Here is an 18865-nt window from a genome sequence, read left to right as displayed (position 1 = left end):
GTCACCAGCCACAAGGATCTCACCCACACTACCAGCCTTCACCAAACAGGAAACACAGAACCTAAATACACACCCACTAATCAGCAATTAGACACAGGTGAGGGGGAGCCAATTAGACACAGTTGGGGGGGGGGGACAACACAGGGCACCAGGTGAACATAATCAGGAGTAACAGAAAGAACGGGAGGGGGAACACTTTTCAAAATAAAAGACGTGCAATATACAAGGCCCGAAGCCGTTAGTCCACAGTGACGAAGTTACCTTCGTCACACCCGGCGATGACCTCCTCCCTGTCAGGTCGCTCATATTGGGAACACAGGCTCTCTGGGATGGGTATCTTCAGAAGCTCCTGTGTGAATGGTGCAGGGTCCACAAAGACTTGGTCAAAGATGAGGTCCATCAAGTTGGCCACGTAGCCTGTGCAATGTTAAAAAAAGCACAACAAAAAAAGTGGTTTAGAACTAAAAACTGAAAGTTCTTTCTAATTTTTTTATTTTATATTTGTAAATAGTTGTATAATAAATATTTTAAACACTTATGGAATGTGGGGTCAGTCTTTACTGGTTTTGCTCTGCATTCTCCCTTCCTGGCCTTTGGGAACTGCAGTTTATACAGAGGGTTTCCAGTGGATGTAGTGGCTTGTGCACGATCAGCGTTTTCATTGTAGTGCAGGGCTGCCAGGTACAGTCTTCATTTCCGGCATGAGAAAAAAAAAATGTAAATAATAGCAAAGGATGTACAAATTGTCACTAATTAGTAAGTAACTATGGTTTATTTTACCTGCACAACATTCCAAGAAATGGAAACACAACATTCTTTGGAGCAAAGCGCAGGATGACGGCATGGAATGACACCAAGGATGAAGTCTGGTGGTGTGGGCTGAGTTTGGCCACAGCTTTCAAAATCCTCTTGGTTGAGAGAATTGTCTCCAGCTTTTGAAAGGCCGGCGTTCCTAAGAATTTGAAAATCAAAGTCATATTTGAATTGTCATGCTTTATAGAACATCCTGTATTCAATAGTTGTCCCTTACAAATATTGATAGAGGAGTAATGTAATATGGTTTATGAACAACATACCTGCAGCCATCCATTGGTATTGCGCAACGCGCAGTGGATGAAGGCACTTAGGGAACAGGGGTCACCACGAGAGGGGTCACCTGCACGTAGTTCAGGATGGAACTTCCATTTGGCCACTCTCTCAGGCCCGGTGGTGGAGGTTGCTGCAGTCCAGTATATGTGGTTTTTTTGCAGCCTTCTCCAGTTGCTTATTTACAATCGATTTATTTACATAGAAATTAATATAAAGAAAAATACCTTTTTCTATGTGCCAAACATCAAAGAATTGGATGATGCTGCTTTCCCTTAGGAATTTCTGAATTTGCAGATGTCTGTCCGTGACAATACAGTCCAGAGTCACACCACGTTCCTTTAACAACTCCAGACTCCTTTTCAGGCCCTCTAACTCCATGTGGTAGCTTCCACCAACCTATGACACATACAAATAACCATTGATACACACATTTTAAATATAACGTGCAAACAGTGTTAAAGAAAAAAACATTGATATTTCATTTCACCCCACTTACCTGAACCAACTGGAGGTCAACGACTTTGTTGTTCTTCAGGTCCATCATAGTGTAGCTTCCGAACTTTGCAGAGTGGCCTGTGAAAATATGTTTTACAGTAATTACTTTTCTCTGCGGATGGTGAATTTGTATTTTTGCTTGTAGTGTTTAGCATATGTTTTTCAGGAACCATTAATTGAACAAATCACACATAGTGAAACCCCTTTCTGAAATGTAAAATGTGAATTATATAAAACATATACGACATATATAAAACATATACGACATACCTGGAGAGTCAGCCCTCATATCACCACCAACTATCACTTTCTCCTCTGCATGGAGCTTCTGTAGCATGCCTTCCTGTGATTTTTGCCAGTAAGAAACAATCGCTGGCTCAATGAACATCCTGGCATGCCTTCGGAAGATGTTGTATTTGCATAGCTGCATATTCATTGCTTTGAAGACCTAATGGTTGAAATAAAACAGCAAGAATACATTTTAATCTCAAAGATCACCTGTAGATTTGTTGACGAGTCGTTGAGGAGAACCTGGAAAGTGCAAATGAGCTGCCCTTTTTTTAAACAGAGAAAGAGCTGAACATGTCATTGGGGGTGCTTACTCTACAGTGCCCCTTTCACATCTCTTCTCTTTCTCCACACCACCCTCCCAAAAGAGCTTTACATATTAGCATGGGTTGTTACCTAACAGTGCCCTATTCCCACCTTTTGTCAGTCTTGTTATTGTTACCTTGTCCTATCTTATTCAACAACAACATTTGCATTTTCAAACATTGGCAAAACAATCTTCTGCAGTTAATTTACCTTTGAAAGATCCATCACACAGATTGTTGCTTTAGAGATCTTTGGTGTTTCCCTATTATCAATGTTTGAATTATATACAGCAAAAAATACAATACATAGACAAACTCGCAGTGATATTTCAGTAACTTACGACATGGCTGTTGTTTCTGTAGCATTTGTTATGGATTCTGCTGGATCATAAGTTGCATCCTGGCCTTCGGAAATCACCAAAGAAGAGCTTCCCTCAAATGGATCTTCGTATTCCTCTTCAAGGTCTACACGGGGCCTCTTTGGTGGTCTCTTTATGGGGGTGGATGTTAAAAAGGGCAGTCCAACGCTTCTGCAGGGAATTTTAGTCTGGACAGCTGTAACATAATTGTATTTGACATTAAAAACAAAACAAAAGATAAAACAAAAATATTTTACAACAATTAGAAGCACACAAATTAAAGGCTACAACATCAGAATGTCAAGATGTATCCAAAGAACATTTGAAAACGTGCTTCTAACCTGTACTTCGATGTGAACCAAGAGTCCTCGAGGATAGCTGTGTACGAACAGTACGGTACATGGGTGGGTCAGTCTGACATGCAGAATCTATCATCACAGGTAATCTGCTGGTAGCATGTGAGGTGCTGGCCTGTAAAGAAGAAAACATAGTTAGAACAAAATCATCTCAACTTAGTATTCAGGATGAGAAAATACTATTTGGATAAATATATTCTGAAATCCCAAAAGATGGGGGCTAAAACTCTCTATTTAGCTAAGCTCTTTGTTTAGCCTTTTTCAATCCGAGTTAGTTTTGAACTCTAACGTGCATGCTGTGTTTCTGACTCAATACAGGTGATGTGTTGGAGAGTGGCTGAGCTCAGTAGACTGACTGTAATGAGTGCTAGCCACTAATTAGCCTGTTGCTAGAGGTAAGGCCTCGTCAACAACAACAGACCAACAGGGCTTTAGCTCCGTTTTACTTGTGGTGTGTGTCCCCCCTCGCATACATACACAGTGTTGTATCCTAACACACCCCCATTTATATTCATGTGCGCAAACAAGTAAACTTACAAATATTTTACATATAACGCTGCAAAAAACGGCATATCTCATTAGCGTAGCTTAGCTTACAGATCGATGAAATCTGATCATTCTTACAGACTACAATCACAAAAGCTTTTACATATAACGCTGGAAAAAACAGCACTTGCCTACAGAAGATTACGTTTGTTATTATAACTTACTCAATAGGATTTTAGAGGATACAAAATACTAATAAATAGGAGAATAAATACTTGTGTTATCGGCTAGGGCGTGGCTTTACAGCCTTCACACAGATCGCCATTACGGCAGTATGTCTGAACATGTTAGCAAATGCCTGATAATTAAAATAAAAGACAAAGCAAAGACTGCGGAGTGTACAAAATAAAATGCTACAAAAACATATAAACACCTAACCGATTACTATTTGGGTTTGAGGCGACATTGATACGGCGAAGCTACATGCTACAAGCTAGAGATAGTTTTATCAGGAAAAACACCGCCAAATAAAAACTTACAGCTTCAAAATTGGATGTGTCCTCACAGGCCTGGTCCCGGATGGTTGGTATTGATCCCGGGTTTAGCATTAGTTTGGAGGAATATCCGTGTTGGACTTGAGACAAGTTCATAAACATGTCCGTCGTAAAATGTTTTGAACACACAAACAGAAATCTGCCGTGGTCTTCTGGCACATGTCCCTTGAAAATGAAGTCTAGCCACAGATTATTTTCTTTTTCCACTGATGGCATCGCATGCAGTCCCCTGTCTCGAGTCTTGCAGCCAATAACAGCACAATGTTTAACTGGCTTAGACATCCTGACAAGAGCAGGCAAAAACACAGATTTGGTTTGATTTAGCCTGCCGATAGCCTATATGCGAATGAGAGGTTTGGCAATGCACGTGGCCGTGGCTCATTCCCCTGATAGGTGGAGAGTTGACCAATAAGCGGAGCACGTCTTTGTGACGTAGAAAAGTGTTGAAATCTGGATCTGTTTTTTTCAGATCCGTTGCAGCCCCTTTTTTTTTTAGAGATTTGGCTAAGGAGGAAAATAGAGAGGGTTGTGTTTTCTGACACTTGGTGAGTTCCCAAGTGTCTACAGACGTACAAAGGTGCATTTTGCATGATAGGTCACCTTTAAGTAAAACTATGCAAGTATCATCAGAACATTTGACGGCACCTTCTTATGTAACAGTAATGATGGTGCAGTAAAATGTTCTCTGTCAGTGTTTAATGTATGTTGTTTCTTGATTATTTGTATGTTGTATTTTACTGCTGTACATGTTCAAAGTTGCGCTTGTATAAATGATTATAGATGAGGGAACCTGCTAAATATAAAAATATGTGTGTTTTTTTATATACACTACCAGTCAAAAGTTTGGACACCTTCTCATTCAATGGTTTTTGTTTATTTTTATTTGTTTCTACTTTGTAGATTAATACTGAAGACATCAAAACTATGGAATTACATATGGAATTATCTAGTTAACAAAAAAGTGTAAAAAAATGAAGAATATGATTCTTGGCTTCTCTCAGTCAGCTTCATGAGGTAGACACCTGGAATGGTTTTCAATTAACACGCGCGCCTTGTCCAGAGTGAATGTGTGGAATGACTTGCCTTCATAAAGTGTTTGAGACCATCAGTTGTGTTGTGCAGAGGTAGTTTGTGCACAGTGGAAAGCCCTATTTGACTGCTGTTGTAATCCATATCATGGCAAGAACGACTCAACCCAGTAAAGAGAAACGACCATCATCACTTTAAGAAATGAAAGCCAGTCGATCCGGTCAAGAACTTTGAATGTATCCTCAAGAGCAATCGCAAAAACCATCGAATGCTATGATGAGGCTGGCTCTCATGAGGACCCCCCCGGGAAAGGAAGAGCAAGAGTTACCTCTGCTCAGAGGATCAATATATCAGAGTTACCAGCCTCAGAAACCACAAATTAAAGCACCTCAGATTAGAGCCCACATAGATGATCACAGAGCTCAAGGAGCAGGCAATCTTAAAGGTCCCATGTCATGGCCATTTCTACTGATCCTAATTCCATTGTTGAGGTCTATTAGAATAGATTTACATTGTTCAATGTTCCAAAATCACATTGGTTTTTGTCATACAGCATCTCTGTATAGTATGTGTATTCACTCTCTGTCCTACACGGCTTGTTGGAGCTCCTGCCCCCCCCCTATGAGCCCACTGTGCTCTGATTGGTCAGCTCGCCCACTCTGTTCTGATGAGTCCACCACCGTTACAGCGGAACATCAGTGATTATGTTTCACAATGGCGTTAGTTAGCAATCAGAAAATGACACCAGTAAGGACAAACAGGTGAGAATGCTGCGTGGGGTCTGGATGCCGTTTTGAGGGGACGTTGCGGGGCTCGCTGCTCCGCCCTTTGAGGCTCGGGGAGCGGACAGTGTGAGCTGGATTACTGGTGTCGTTCCCTGGTTGCTGCGTGGGGTCTGCGAGACAGCACCGCGGATGAGAACATATAAGGTTGAGTGAGTGTGTGTGTGTGTGTGTGTGGACTGCGGAGCTCTGCGGATTTGTCCATTTGGACTTCATTACGTCAGTATGCCCCGGAAGGAAAAAATGGAAAAAGAAAAATCTCCAACGAGGCGTTCTGGGGCAGCATAGATGTTACGTGCTCCCCTCCAGTCCTCCAGACCTCCTTGCGTATGCCGGATTGCTTGTGTGAGTAAACGGCTGTACCTCAATAAATGATTGTTATCAAGTACTGGTTTTTGCGTGTATTATTTGATGTTGCAGGTCTCTCCACGATTCACTACCACGGAGTAGAGGGCGGGTCGTAACAATGGACACATATTTTCTGTGTTAAGAGTTTTACTTGCTACAGGGTGTACTTTGAGGGTTTGTGACTGCAGACCGTTTGCAGAAAAAGCTACATAACACACAAGGGGACGGGTAATAACAGGAAAAGCATGACATGGGACCTTTAACATGCACTGTTCAGAGGAGACTGCGTGAATTAGACCTTCATGGTCCAATTGCTGCAAATATCCACGACTGAGGATGAACAACAAGAAGAAGAGAATAGTTTGGGCCAAAAAACACAAGGATTGGACAATAGGCCAGTGGAAATCTGCACTTTGGTCTGATGAGTCCAAATTACAGATTTTTGGTTCCAACCTCCGTGTCTTTGTGAGACGCAGAGAAGGTGAGCGGATGGTTTCTGCATGAGTGGTCCCCACGTGAAGCATGGGAGAGGAGGTGAGATGGTGGGGGGGGGGGGGCTTTGCTGGTGTCACTGATGGTGATTTATTCAGAATTCAAGGGCACCCTTAACCAGCATGGCTACCACAGCATTCTGCAGTAGCCAGAAAAATATAAATCATATTCTGGATTGTTTAACACTTCTTTGTTTACTAGATAATTCTAGTTAATGTGTTATTTTATAGTTTTGATGTTTTCAGTATAAATCTACAAAGCAGAACCAATTTAAATGAATAAAAAACGTTGAATGAGATGATGTGTCCGAACTTTTGAATGTGTCTAATTCTAGTGTATATCTCTCTCAAAATATATATTATGTATATGTATATATTATGTGTATGTATATATATATATATATATTGTAGTGCCGAGAGATAGGGAGTCAGAGGCGGTGCAAGGAAGGTGCAAAAGGGAACTTTATTTGAGAGCAGCTAAGGTCATGTTGTCCGGTTGCAGTCCGGGAAGAAGAGAGTGAAGTCAGGAGGGCACACAACATATATAGTAAACACATAACATTTCCGTGTGGGAACAATAGCCCGAACTATAGTTCCATGTATGAATTATGTCCCAGTGTATTTATAGGGAGGAAGGAGCGCAACCCGGCTGCAGGCACACGCACAGCGGCGGGCACGAAGTCCTCAGCAGGCGTTGAGGTATCCCCGGGTAGCAAGATAGCAACCCGGCCGCAGGCAAACGCACAGCGGCGGCGGGCACGAAATCCTCGGCAAGCCCTGAGGTATCCCCGGGAGGCAAAAGCAGTCTCCCCGGGAGGAAGGAGCCGTGGACAGATGAGAGGCCAGACAGGGTCCCGGAGCGCGCCACCCATGGGCCGATGGAGCATGGGCGACGTCCGGAACTGTCGAGAAGAGACGGGATCCAGGAGTGCGCCACCCAGGCGCCGATGAAAACATGAGTGGCGCCTGGAACAACCGCCGAGGTGGTGAAAAAAAGGTGAGTGCCCACACGAGGTCAACCGGCTGGTCGAACTTCCTATCCGGCACCGGAAAAAATTATTCAGTCAGATGTTAACAGAAATACGTTAGCAGCTAGCCGTTAGCAGCTAGCCGTTAGCAGCTAGCCGTTAGCAGCTAGCCGTTAGCAGCTAGCCGTTAGCAGCTAGCCGTTAGCAGCTAGCCGTTAGCCCACGAGGTAGCAATCGGTTTGCTGGTCGATCCAGCAGGTCGTGCATCGTCTCCCTGTTGGATGGAAGGCCGATGCGGGAATGGCGAGCAACGTCCCCAGCCATTCCGCGGGGCGCGCACCGAGCCTCAGTCCGCGTGCCAGTGGCAGCCATGGACTATTCCAAAAATCGAGAAAAAAACACGAGTTTATTTTGCCGTGTTCGGGTCTGTCTCGGAAACTTCTCAAGACGTTGTCAGGGTCACCAGTGTAGTGCAGAGAGATAGGGAGTCAGAGGCGGTGCAAGGAAGGTGCAAAAGCGACCTTTATTTGAGAGCAGCTAAGGTCATGTTGTCCGGTTGCAGTCCGGGAAGAAGAGAGTGAAGTCAGGAGGGCACACAACATATATAGTAAACACATAACATGTCTGTGTGGGAACAAAAGCCCCAACTGTAGTTCCATGTATGAATTATGTCCCAGTGTATTAATAGGTGGTCACCACAATATACAGAATATATTATAAATACATGTTGGCAATAATTGATTGATGAGATTTTACATTAATATATATTAACGTTTTAATTACTTAATGACCTTTGTACTAGTTCCCCTATTCTTTATCAAGTAACATTTTAGATGTGTTTAATTTATTATTGAACATATTTATCGATTTATTTATTTATGAATTATTCTCACGCCATTTGAATTAATCCAAAGTATTTGTTTTTATTTGCTTTCACACATTTAAAAAGAAAAGGTGAATAAAGAAGCACATTAAAACCAAAGTATCAATGTATGTCACATTTAACCAACTAGTGCCGACATGTATGGGTAATATTTAAATCAGTACATTAAATGGCATATTATTCAATCCATGTATGTTTATAAATATATTTATTTTGGTAGGTTTGCTCTTCCGTAATACATTTTAATTATTATAATAAAGTCCATGTGTCTAATAATACGTACATACTTTTTACTTAAATAAGATAAACTTAAAGATATGAAATGCTTTAACTTGTAATGGAGGATTTTCACAGTGTGGTGTTTGCACTTTTACTTACCTGCAGCAAGTGTTGTTAAAGGGTCTAAAGTGTTATTAATGTGATAATAAAGTGTTACTGAAGAGTTTAAAGTGTTAATTAAGGGTAAAGGGAACAGACCTGCTCTGTGTATCCGAAGCTGAGGCTGTAAAACAGCGTCCAGTAGCTTCTGGAGTCTCTTGTTCTCCTCTTTGGAAAGAGACAGCTCCTCCTCGAGCTCTGCTATCGTTTTTTCAAACAGAGCAAATATCTCTTCAGCAGTGAGTCGCTGCTTCTTCAACGACAGCAGCATTTGGACTTTACTCATGTTTCCTAGATCACCTTTCCCTGCAGACTCCGTTAAACACACCGTTTCTCTCTCCGTCAAACTCCCATTCTGACTAGCGTTGCTAACGTGTTTCCAGCTAGCATGCTAAGCTAACTCCTATAGTCCGAGGTAAACGCTCCAGAAAAAAGAGCACAGAGTCCATTCAGAGGTTTATCCAAACACAGAGATGATGGATCAGTAGAGCAGCAGCTCACACACACTTTCTCAGGAACACAGAGAGAGAGAACCGTAGCGACGAGACGCCACCTCGATCCAGGTTAGAAAGAGCTGGGAACTTCACTTCCGGTGCGGTTTGAGGACGTCAAAATAAAAGCGGGAAGGATTTCTTCTTTTGGTTTTAAGAACGATTGGCATCCGGACGTTGCCTTAACACCTACTACTGGATCAATAATAATAAAACCACTCTTTCAAAACAAAACTATTATAACTAACAGAAAAATACTCATAAAGGAAAAAGGGAAAATAAATAAACATCATTAAGCTAAACAGGTCGCAGTGCACAAATCAAATATATGTATAGTGTTAGAAATCAAAATCAATGTGGATATGGCGTCATTTCAATTAAATACACTACTGTAGTGCTGAGAGAAAGGGAGTCGGAGGCGGTGCAATGAAGGTGCAAAAGGGTACTTTACTTTACAGAATAGGACATCTTGTTGGGTCGCAGCCCGGGAAGACAAGAGGACAAGAAGCAAGGAGGGCACACAATATATACAGTAAGTGTTACGCCCCTGATAAAAGGGAAGAATTTTGACAAGAGACAAAGTTAGGTTTCATTCTCCGGTACTTTACTGGAGTGAGTCAACAAATGCAACACCTTTCAATAGCACATACAACTTGGCTGTTAACACTGTATTTCAATCATGAAACGTCTTAATTACCACAATATCAGTGATAAGATTATATAATTGACAACATATTACATATAACTGTGTCCATACATAATACACAAGATGGCGGCAAATGCAACACCTTTCAATAGCACATACAACTTGGCTATTAATACTGTATTTCAATCATGAGACTCCTTAATTACCACAATATGATTGATAAGATAACAGAACCCTCACAGAATTATTTAACTAAAATATAAAGACAACATATTACATAAAACCTTGTGCATACACAATACACAAGATGGCGGCAAATGCGCGCTACGCAGTGTTTGCATGGATGTATAATAAGAACTGGATACAGCGTGGGAGGCGGGGCCTCATTCATTCCTATGAGAGTTGCTCATTGGCGCATGATGATAAAATGGCCCAACTTTTGAGAGAGTGAAACGTAACAGATTACCCGGCATGCCTGAGAAGTACCCGTATGTGCACTCATAGAGCATGCGCAACTTTAACCAAAATGCTCGTTCACATCAAGCACGTCAATTTGCGTACACGTAACAGCGCCGCACGTTCATGACAGCATGGTAATGGCTGATGGATTTGATATTAACGAGGCGGCAGTTAGCAGCTAGCGGCTAGCTGGTAGGCTAATTATGCTAATGTGACATCAATCGTTATGTACTTATATTACGCTGTAACAGGATCTAGTGATATCCAAGCAACAGAGCTTCATTTAGCATGAAAGAATGATTGCACTGTGTATATATATATATACACTTATAATAATAAGTAATATTAACTTTTTTAATACAACATTTACGGTACAAGATTTAATCATACAGCCCATGTAGTATGATAATGAATTACAGCAAACATGTTCAATATATCCATTATTACAGCTCCGTGGGATGGCAGTAAGACGATATGGGTCCGTTCTTATTGTGCATCCATGGATAAAGATAAACGCAACTCACATTGGTTTCTCAAACAGCATCTCTGTAAACTACGTGTATTCACTGAATTTCACTCTCTGCCTTTAACGGCTCGTTGTAGCTCCAATAGCTCCAGCCCCCACCCTTCCTGTGAGCACAGTGTGCACTGATTGGTCGGGACACGTAACATGAATGTGCCGGGCGGCGTGGTCCCGTGGGTTAGATGCGCGTTCATAATGCAGAGGGAAATAACTCTCAGAATAACGTTATTAGCACATTATTACAACTTGAGGAACGAATGTTTTTAATAAGGGCTATACAAGTGTTCATACTGGGTTGTTTATTTAATTAAAAAAAAATTATCCAACGATTTACAGACCACTCTTTCCCAATGTAAGTCAATGGGAAAAAGTGTTTCCGGGCCTGGCAACCAACCAAACGGAAGTGTAGTACCGCCGTTTGGCCAGCACGAATATTTCCATCTGAGTCCGGCGCACTTCCTGGGGGCTTGAGTGCTTGTTCATGTAACCATGTAGATGTTACACATTCTCGGCTATCACACACATCAGCCCAAGCTGATCAAACGTAATAATAACACACTCAATATTTCACACAACTACTTTAAAACACTCCTTACACATGTTATGTTATAGTTTGGCCCAATTTGTTATGGTTTTGTACTATCTACATACCTGATAAAAGGGAAGAATTTTGACAAGAGTCAAAATTAGGTTTCATTCTCCGGTACTTTACTCGAGTGAGGAAAGTAGCCTACCGCGAAACCCCCCAGATATGTGGGCAGAGACAAGAGCAATCGATCTCCGTCTCCCAGATCAAGGCCATCGAGTCGATCACAGTTTAACAGATCACACGTCTCCAAAACAAACACAAACAAGCGCAGACAGAATACCTTCTCATCCTTTCCAAACAATTAAACTACATTAACAAAGGTCAAAGGTAACAGTTAAAATACTGTCAATGTTACAAAAACAATCTATTACATAAGCAACACATATGTCCGTGCGGAAACAATACCCGTAACTGTAGTTCCATGAGTGAATTATGTCATGTTATACAGTGGTCACCACACAAGCCCCCCCATAATTCAACCATGGAGACAATCCCTGCGTCTGAGAGGAAGCACCACATGGGCCGAGGAGGGCGGGGTTGCAGGTGAGGGCCGGGCCATGGAACGGGCCGTCGGAAGGGGGCCACAGGAGAGGGTAGGGGCCCCAATGAGGGCGAGGGCATCCCCACCGGGGGCGAGCCGGAATGGGCCGTCGTAAGGGGGGCCGCAGCAGGCGTCATGGCGAATTAAGTCTTCACCCGCCAGTCGGTGAAAACCGGGTCGCTGAGCTGCAACGGGCGTGAATAACCCGGTGGTCCCCAGCAGGAAGGAGCGTTGCCCGGCCGCAGGCGAGGGCACAGCGGTGGCGGGTACGAAGTCCTCGGGAGGAAAGAGCCGGGGACAGGGGAGAGGCCAGACGGGGGGGCGTCCGAAGCTGCCGTCGAGGCGAACCGTGAGCCGCAGTAAGAGGAGAGGCCAGGCAGGGTCCCGGAGCACGCCACCCACGGGCCGATGAAGGCATGGGCGACGTCCGAAACCGCCGAGGTGAAGGAAGAGGCCAGACAGGGTCCCGAAGCGCGCCACCCACGGGCCGACGAAGGCTTGGGCGACGTCCGAAACTGTCGAGGCGAGACGGGGTCCAGAAGCGCGCCACCCAGGAGGCGATGAAAGCGCGGGTGTCGTCCGAAAGCCACCGTCGAGGTGGTGAAAAGGCGAGAGGGTCCACACGAGGCCGCCCGGACAAGCTCGAAGCTCCTCTCGGGCACCAGAAAAATCTCAAAAAGGATCGATAGCTAGCCGTTAGCTGATGCCGTAAGCCGCAAGCTGGCAGCCATCGGTAGCTGCTAGCCGTCGTTAGCTAGCGCAGCCTGGACGTGCCTGGACGTCTCCCCTACCCAGCAGGTCGTGCATCATCTCCGTGTAGTTTGAAGGCCCGCTGTCTTCTAGTGCCAAGACGATGCAGGAATGGCGAGTGACGTCCTCAGCCATTCCTCGGGTGGCGCACCGAGCCTCAGTCCGCGTGCCGGTAGCAGCCACGGACGTCTCCAACAATCTCCGGCGGGGCAATGAAGGTGCAAAAGGGTACTTTACATCGGAGAAGAAAAGTACATGTTGTTGGGTCGCAGCCTCGAGAAGACAAGAGGATGAGAAGCAAGGAGGGCACACAATATATATAGTAAGCAACACATATGTCCGTGCGGAAACAATACCCTTAACTGTAGTTTCTTGAGTGAATTATGTCATGTTATACAGTGGTCACCACACTATTTAATTTAAATCAGTTTTATTCTGAAAAAAACGGAAGTTCACACTAACTGTTAACTTAACACTTTTTTTCTGAAAATTCTTAATTTCTGGTTAGCATTAGCATGTGGCAAAATGCTACGTTTTCAAACCCTGAATCGAAGGTGAAATGACATGTGATGTTGTACACTAAACAGACTGGGATTAGCACTAATTTATTGACACTGAATAACGTTTATCAGGGAATGTTTAAATAACCACATACACCAGAATTATGTAATTTAGCAACAGAAAAAGGCAGGAATTGCATTGGACCCGCCCCCCACGACGCCGGCCAATAGGAGAAGACCTCAGATGACAACAGGAAGGGCAAGCCAATAATCGATCTCTTCTCCCCCTGACCTGGGCTGACCGGACGCATGGGGGGAGAGCCGCCACTCGCAAATTCAACCTGATCTCACCAGAATGTGTGACTCCACCACGACTCCTTAACACCACAATGCGTGGTGGAGTCACGAACTTTGTTACATGTACGTGTCGGCACCACGCAAACAACCTCAATGTAAAGTGAATGAGGCTCCTTTGTCGTGGTGCACACACGACATTATTTTATTTGTATTCATAATAATTTTTATTTTTCGTCAGAATGTAAAAATTACATTAGTTACGAATTTGTGTTCTCAAAAAACTGTGCATTGTGTGTAATACAACTGTGATTTTTATTAAATTAGTTAGTTTTTAAGGAAGGCCAGAGCTTCAGCTGTGTCAAATAGATTGTTCCCTTTAGTTAACGTTATTTAAAAGATAATGATCATGTCCCCATGTATTGTATTACGAGCGTCCATTCCCATTGGATAACAGAGAATTTTACACCCGGAAGTAAGTATTCACCTTACTGTCGATTGATTTTACAGTGATATCTGCACTACTCATCGACTAAAAAACACCGGATTATCCTTGTTAATTACACAACATTGATTGGTTTGAATTGTGTACAATGCTTTTGTATTTCCCCCCTTCAATTCGGAGAAACAAAGATTTTTTTCGGAGTTTTTGGATGGCAGAAGACACTACACTACCCAGAATCCTCAGCTATCGTTTTGGACTACACCATGTGCTTAGCTTGACAAACCCCGTGATCAGTCCTCAAGCTCTTTGATTGATTGACCTCCAACTGCATTCCATATGAAAAAAAAAAGGTTTCGTAAAAGAGAAAATCATACTTTATTCAGCAGTGCTTGCTTTACTCTTTGAAAGTCATCACATGAATGCATTGTAATAAATGGTTTGGCTGCATTAAATATTACACATCTGTCGTAGTTATTTATTTATCTACAGAGATCGGGCTCAGAATAGACCGGAAACTATTCTTTTACCGTTCTGTTTTAATTTCACAATAAAGTTAGTAGTCATATTTTGTTTTGATATTATTGTTTTTTATTAACTACTAGACCGCTGGGTCATGTTAAGACCATCTTTTCTGTGTTGCTATGGGTTTTTTCCATCGCTTTTGTGTTACAAATATCAAAACAATAACAAAATAATATTTGTCGTAAACTAAACCAGAAACAGCAGTATATTTTATTTTGTTAACACTGTAAACTTTTCAGCTTTTTAACCCAAACCACCTACTGGTTAAAGCACGTTATTGCACGTTTAGAGTAATTACAATGCAGGAAGATTGTGTTGCTTTTAACGACTGTTTAAAATGCCTTTTTCTTAATGTCTTTCATTTTTGTAAAGCACTTTTGAATGTGTTATATTTTATGAAAACATTTAAATATTAAGAGTGTAAGGCAAATGTCGGCCTTATGGACAGAGTTAACGTGGGACTTGTCCTTCAAATGTACCCTTGTCCGCTCAATGGAAATGTGATGTCAACTTCCGATGCAAAGTCCCTGCCAGTGGCTGGACACATTTTACCAACTGTGCCTACACACATGCAAGACTTGGGGGTGATCTATGCATGTGTCTGAGGGTAAAATAATGGCATTCCCCCATTTTTTTTGTTATTCTGTGTTACCAAGGGCACGAACTTCTGCCCGGTGTTCCCTCTTGGTTTAGTCCGTGGGGGAGTGCTTAAGTGTGGGTACACAGGTTTGCCTGGTGCCCAAGGTTATGGATGTGCTGGTGTCACCCCATATTCACATACCTTTTACCCGCCTCAAGAGGCACTATTTTCGGATACAATTACCCGCCTCAAGAGGCACTATTTTCGGATACAATTTATCCATTTTCACCCTTTTCTCTGGTTCTTCCAAAAGATAACAGAGTATTTCCTGACTCTGGAGGAATGCAAGGGGAGTTGTCAGGGGACTCTACCCGCCTGAAGAGGCACTATTTTCGGATACAATTACCCGCCTCAAGAGGCACTATTTTCGGATACAATTTATCCATTTTCACCCTTTTCTCTGGTTCTTCCAAAATACATCAAACATCCAGGTTTCACACACTAATTCCTGGGTAAGAAAGCCACCCTGGATGGGTTGTCAAATGTGGATGAAATGGACAGATTCCTGTACATTTCATGCACTTTTAATGGGAGTCGTCACGTGTGGATGAAATGGACATATCCTCCCTATATTCACACCACTTTTACCCAGGTTTCACACACTAATTCCTGGGTAAGAAAGCCCTGTACATCTCCCTGGATGAAATGGCCATATCCTCCCTAAATTCACAGCAATCTTACCCAGCTTTCACACACTAATTCCTGGGTAAGAAAGCCACCCTGGACGCGTCGTCAAATGTGGATGAAATGGACAGATTCCTGTACATTTCATGCACTTTTAATGGGAGTCGTCACGTGTGGATGAAATAGACATATCCTCCCTAAATTCACAGCAATCTTACCCAGCTTTCACACACTAATTCCTGGGTAAGAAAGCCACCCTGGACGCGTCGTCAAATGTGGATGAAATGGACAGATTCCTGTACATGTCATGCACTTTTAATGGGGTCGTCAAATGTGGATGAAATGGACAGATTCCTGTACATTTCATGCACTTTTAATGGGAGTTGTCACGTGTGGATGAAATGGCCATATCCCCCCTACATTCACAGCAAACTTACCCAGCTTTCACACACTAATTCCTGGGTAATAAAGCCATGTGCACCCTGTATTCACAGTAATCTTACCCAGGTTTCAGACACTAATTCCTGGGTAAGAAAGACACCCTGGACGCGTCCTGGACGCGTCGTCAAATGTGGATGAAATGGACAGATTCCTGTACATTTCATGCACTTTTAATGGGAGTACGTAATGGAAGTGTGAAATAGCCTGTTTGCTCATGGTAGGGAGGGATCCTGGAGCTCCTTAGTCCGTGTTTTGGGGGTCTTGGAGCGGCTACACATAGGTGGTTTTGTCGGTGTACGTAATGGAAGTGTGAAATAGCCTGTTTGCTCATGGTAGGGAGGGATCCTGGAGCTCCTTAGTCCGTGTTTTGGGGGTCTTGGAGCGGCTACACATAGGTGGTTTTGTCGGTGTACGTAATGGAAGTGTGAAATAGCCTGTTTGCTCATGGTAGGGAGGGATCCTGGAGCTCCTTAGTCCGTGTTTTGGGGGTCTTGGACGGCTACACATAGGTGGTTTTGTCGGTGTACGTAATGGAAGTGTGAAATAGCCTGTTTAATCCGAGTTTGAGCACTCTTTTCCCCGCATAAACTAGTTTAAATCACCGTTAAACACTTATTTGCAATGTCTATTTCATGGACACCCCTCTATGTATTAAAGTCCGTCACATGGACATATTATTCTGTACACTTTGGCGGACCGCGACCGGTAGTTAATGTCCACACAGTGTACACACAAGTCCCTAGAGTATGTAAGGAATTATTATTATTATTACCTGACACAGAGAGCAGGAAGACGACTAATCCACTCGCTGCTGCAGTGAAACTCATAGCTGCTCCTCTCATCTCGTTGAGACTATAACACATGTCAGATTAAATAATGTTCACAGGAGGTATACAGAATCAATACATCAATAAACTCTTTCTACTCACAGTGAAGGAGGAACGACGTGTTTAAAGATAACTTTCCTCTGTCGTCAATGAGCAGCAGACAGATATCAGGCTGTTAAGAGCTTTCCTTCCTCTTTAGATTATTAGTATGAGCCAAACGCCAGTAAACACCCATCACACAGTTATGTTTTGTTGTAAAAAAATAGACTTTCTTAAACAAAATAAGCATTAGCTTTAACTTGTTTGGCTGCCGATATACCACTGACATCAGAAAAGACAATTCAAATTAAGAAGAGAATAACAGTTGATCTCTATGAGCACTGAGGAAGTCACACAGTCTGCAGGTGTAGTGAAGGAACAGGAAGACATTAACCTGTGAAACCACAAGGCAGTTTTTTACTGAACAGCATGAAGAGCACAGTATTCATTATAAGAGAGAATGGAAAATGCCATACAATTTCTCTTGGTTTGTTTCTTTTCTGTTCTCTCTGCGGTCAGGTTGCTTCTGTTTCAGAGACATGCAGAACACTGAGACGTGAGAAACTCACATACCTGTTAGTTTCAAGCCAACATGAACACACACATTTTTTTCATTTCATTTCAAACCTTTATTTATTCAGATTGGTCCCATTGAGATCATAGATCTCTTTTTCAAGGGAGACCTGCAGCATATAGATTCCACATGAAACATAAAACAATAAAGGACATTATACATTATATTTACAGGATACATAGTTATAGACATTTACAAGTGCCCATTGTATCAGCAAGCATTTCATTTACCCTAGCTTTAAAAACATGCAGAGGAATGAGATTGCTCAGTTTCAATTCTTGCTGAAGATTGTTCCAAGCAAGTGGAGCTGCGCACATAAAAGTTGTCTTACCGAAGACAGTCCTTGCTCTTGGCACATCTAACAAGACTACATCATGTGACCTCAGACAATAGCTGCTTGCAACTCTCTGTGTTATCAGAGAGCAGATATAATACGGGAGTTTACCCAACAAAGCTTTATAGATAAACATGTACCAATGACTGAGCCTCCGTACAGAGAGTGATGGTAAACCTGCCTTGGTATACAGTGTACAGTGATGTGTAAGCGCTTTACAATTTGTGACAAATCTCAGAGCACTGTGATACGCAGCATCCAATTTGCTCAGGTAATTGGCAGGTGCATTCATATACAACAAATCCCCATAGTCCAGCACAGGTAAAAAGGTCACAGTGACTAGCCTTTTCCTGGCCTCAAGCGAGAAACAGGACTTGTTTCTGAAAAAGAAACCCAGCCTAACCCTCAGTTTTTTAAGCAGGTTATTGACATGGAGTTTAAAAGAGAGACAATCATCAAGCCAGATACCCAGGTATTTGTAACAGGCAACAACTTCAAGTTTTGTTCCTTGCGTAGTTACAATATCTAAAACAGGCTCTGGTGTCTTTTTAGCTTTTGAAAAGAGCATTACCTTGGTTTTATCCACATTTAAAAGAAGCTTTAATTCAGAGAGCTGAGTCTGAATAGTGTTAAAAACAGCCTGTAATTTAACACCAGCCTCCTGAATGGAGGGACCTGCACAGTACATCACAGTATCATCCGCATAAAAATGTAAAGTAGCTTCATCCACATTATCACCTACGCTGTTAATATATATGGAGAATAAAAGTGGTCCTAAAACAGAACCTTGTGGTACACCATTAGAAATGTTTAAC

General features: G+C 42.6%; 2 long non-coding RNA genes across 2 annotated transcripts; both read right to left on the bottom strand.

Annotated features, from left to right (window-relative positions):
* Positions 1-550: 550 nt before the first annotated feature.
* On the bottom strand, positions 551-1162 carry LOC117452082 (uncharacterized). Its single transcript, XR_004552763.2, has 3 exons — positions 1077-1162; positions 781-952; positions 551-688 (listed from the first exon to the last, which is right to left on the bottom strand). It is a non-coding gene; the product is annotated as an uncharacterized lncRNA (long non-coding RNA).
* A 169-nt stretch (positions 1163-1331) lies between these two features.
* LOC139434852 (uncharacterized) lies at positions 1332-1944 on the bottom strand. The gene is made up of 3 exons (XR_011644159.1): positions 1855-1944; positions 1586-1662; positions 1332-1485 (listed from the first exon to the last, which is right to left on the bottom strand). It is a non-coding gene; the product is annotated as an uncharacterized lncRNA (long non-coding RNA).
* Between the last annotated feature and the right edge of the window lie 16921 nt (positions 1945-18865).

Source organism: Pseudochaenichthys georgianus, chromosome 1, assembly GCF_902827115.2.
Source record: "Pseudochaenichthys georgianus chromosome 1, fPseGeo1.2, whole genome shotgun sequence".
Taxonomy (NCBI): Eukaryota; Metazoa; Chordata; class Actinopteri; order Perciformes; family Channichthyidae; genus Pseudochaenichthys; species Pseudochaenichthys georgianus.
Note: the sequence above shows the minus strand (reverse complement) of the source record. Positions and strands in the feature narration are given on the sequence as shown.